Raw genomic sequence first — 3,717 nt, 5'->3', positions numbered from 1 at the left:
AAATAGGAAACAACCTAGGAACCTGCCACAGAGGGCCTCTGAAAGCCTCTGCACTGCAGACTTTCAAAGCAGATGCTGAGCCTGATGGCCAACTGTCAGGAAGAGTGAATGAAATTTTATGTAATAAGTGGGAAATAGCAAGAGCTGGAGAGGACAGGAACTCCACAAGGAGATCATTAGAACAAGAAAATTTGAACACAGGGAACTTCCCAGAGACTCATAAGCCAACCAAGGACTATTCATGGAGATAACCTAGAACCCCTGCCCAAATGTAGCCCATGGCAGTTCAGTATCCAAGTGGGTTTCATAGTAATGGGCAGAGGGACTGCCTCTGACATAATCTGATTGGCCTGCTCTTTGATCACCTCCCCCTGAGGGGGGAGCAGCCTTACCAGGCCACAGAAGATGACAATGCAGCCACTTCTGATGAGAACTGATAGTCTAAGATCAGAAAGAAGGAGAGGAAGACCTCCCCTATCAGTGGACTTGGGGAGGGGCATGCATGCATAGAGGGGAGGAAGGGTGGGATCGGGAGGGGAGGAGGGAGGGGCTTATAGGGGGATACAAAATGAATAAAGTGTAATTAATAATAATAAAAAATAAAAATACAAAAAAAATTCTACTGGAGAAAAAAAAGATTCTAGGAGATCAATCCTTGCAATTCTCATTGTATTTCTTTTGTCCATCATTGATGACATGCATGCGACAGGAGATGCTAGGTCTACATTCTGACTACTCAGAGCTCTATTAACATAAATGGTCAATACTACCAATATGTTTTTATGTCCAGTAGCATGATACACCCATATCAAAATATTTCAAATTTGTGCTAGGAAATAAACTGAAATTTTTAATATCCTAACTCTTAATGGTAGATGTATTATTCAGGTCCCTTTCTTATTAGCAGAATACAGTGAAAATATATTCATTGTAATTTCTGCCTAATGGCATATGTATAACTGTGAGGAAATTCTATTTATACTTATTTGGATCTCATTTGGATTTGAAATTAGAGTTATAGATAGTTTTGAACTACCATTTGAATGCTGAGGACTAAACCAGGGTCCTCTGCAAGATCAACAAATGTTCTTAACTACTGAGCCATCCCTACAATCCCCAATGTTAGCCATCTTGTTTGTCTTATTTAAAAAAAATCAAGCTTCCACATATGAGAAAAAATACAGGTTATTTTTCTTTCAGAGTTTGACTTATATCAGGTAATCTAATGATTACCTTCCTGTCCATTTTCCTATATGTGACAAAGATAATAACACTGGAAAATATATGTTCCTCTGTTTGCACACACAATAGTAGCTTGAAACTTCATGTATTTCTCTAAAGTTACATGTACAGCAACATTTATCCAATTTTATCTGGTTACTTATATTTATAATAGAAGTTGAATCAATCTCATACTACCGCCTTTTTTTATTCTTCATTTATATTCTTCATTTATTTTTAGAAATAGAGTTTCTTCAGTGTTGGGAGACAGTATTTTTCAGGTATTAAATTTGATTCATGATGTTTTAAACTAAAAACAAAAATCCTGAAGTACTATAAAATACTCAGTGATCTCTTGCATGCCATTTTCTAGTGGCATGGACCATATAAATGATGAAATATTAATTCATTTATTCTAATGGAACACTTTTCAAAGAAGTATTTAATAATCTCTCCCAAATTTCAGACTCAAATCAATAGGATGAGACTTGTACTGTAATATGTTTTATGGGTCAATTTTGGGTTATTTTCAATTAACACATTCTAATTTTTAGAGAGTTGGGTAGAGACATGGTGCGATTTTTCAATAAATGTATGTAATGTATAACAATTAGATCATGATAACCAGCACACCTCCTTCACACATCACAGCAGCTGTGGTTGCCTTCACAAGATCTATACAAGATCAAGCTAGTAAACATTCCAAAATAAATATGGATAAGAAACAATAAACCCTTAGCCCTTGCCAAGCATCTATGGAAATGGCTTCTGGGGAAGGAAGAGTCAATTTTGTCTGAGAGGGCATGGTCCCTTCTAGGTCAAACAAGATCTAGTGTTTGACCCTACACCCAAATGTATATGGACAGCACAAACTAGATATAGTGTATTACATTTTTTCTTTAAGAAAAGGAACATGAAATTGTGAGGGAGTTTCAAGGTAGAAAGAGGAGTGGGAGGGTGAATGATCAAAATAGTTTGTGTGTGTACATATATATACATATGTATGTATGTATGTATGTATGTATGTACCTATATGGAATTCAAGAGCTTAGTAAAAACATATTTAAATAAAAAATAAAACTTATTCTTTTGGTTTTTAACATCTTGAGTTCTTTATATATTATGGTTATTAGCCCTCTGTCAGATGTGGGGTTGGTGAAGATCCTTTCCCAGTCTGTAGGCTGTCGTTTTATTCTGATGACAGTGTCCTTTGCTTTACAGAAGATTTTCGGTTTCATGTGGTCCCATTTATTGGTTGTTGATCTTAGAGCCTGTGCTGTTGGTGTTCTGTTCAGGAAGTTGTCTCCTGTGCCAATGAATTCAAGGCTCTTCCTGACTTTTTCTTCTAACAGGTTTAGTGTGTCTGGTTTTCTTTTGAGGTCTTTGATCCACTTGAACTTTACTTTTTTGCAGAGTGATGTAATCCAATTAAAAAATGGAGTGCAGAGCTAAACAGATAATTCTCAACATAGGAATATCTAATGCCTCAGAAACATTAAAGAAATGCTCAATGTCCTTAGTCATCTGAGAAATACTAATAAAACCGTCTCTGAGATTCCACCTCATACCCATCAGAATGGCCAAGATAAATCTCAAGGGATTATACATGCTGGAGAGCTTGTGGAGAAAGGGGAATTCTCAACAGCTATAAAGAAGGTGAAATGTACAAGAAAATAGATGAAACTTGGTATTATATAAAGTTGGGTAACTTGGTCTTATAAAGACAAATACTTTCTGTTTTCTCTTGCCTATGAACCTTAGCTTCTAAGTTTTATATACTTGTTTTTTATGCACTAGTGAAAGTAAAAGCAACGAAACCTGAATGAGATCCATAAGACAGAAGCAGACTTTAATGGACAGAAGTTGAGGTGGGTAATAGAACATACATGATACAAAAATGGAAGAATTAATAACAGTAGAAAGATTCAAGTAGGGATGGGGGTGGGAGGTTAGGGAAATATAACCAGCATAAGAATGTGCATCAAAGAAAACTATATGAAAATTCCATAGACATGTCTTTTCCATTTTATACTAATTAAATATTAAAATTTGAATATTCAGGACCTAATATTTAAGTGCATATAAGCCCACATATTCTATTCTTATTTGATGGCCTCCCTGCCATGAATGTACATATTAAACTTGCAATTTAAGTGTGAGATTGAATTACTCTCATGTCTTTTTATGAGGGAAAATGTTGGAAAAGAACAGAGGTGGTACACAAGGCTTAATGTTTTCTTCCTCTCTTCTTTGGGTCTTACAAAGATTATTATATTTAAATTTTATTTAGTAGTATGGTAAATTTAAGCATAAAATTAGTATTTCTTAGTCTTGTAGACTGCTCTGCAGTAATTGGAACATAAATACCACTCCCACCCGCCAAGCCTTAGGGATGTTTACTCACATAGGAAATGTCAGAAAGGATGTAAGAACCATAGGTGTTGGATAACAGACCCTTCAGTGCAGGGACACATATGAACTGACACTGACTGTGAC

The sequence above is a fragment of the Psammomys obesus genome, unplaced genomic scaffold (genome assembly GCF_907164565.1).
Source record: "Psammomys obesus unplaced genomic scaffold, mPsaObe1.curated_primary_1811, whole genome shotgun sequence".
NCBI classification, from domain to species: domain Eukaryota; kingdom Metazoa; phylum Chordata; class Mammalia; order Rodentia; family Muridae; genus Psammomys; species Psammomys obesus.
This window is presented reverse-complemented; position numbering follows the sequence as displayed.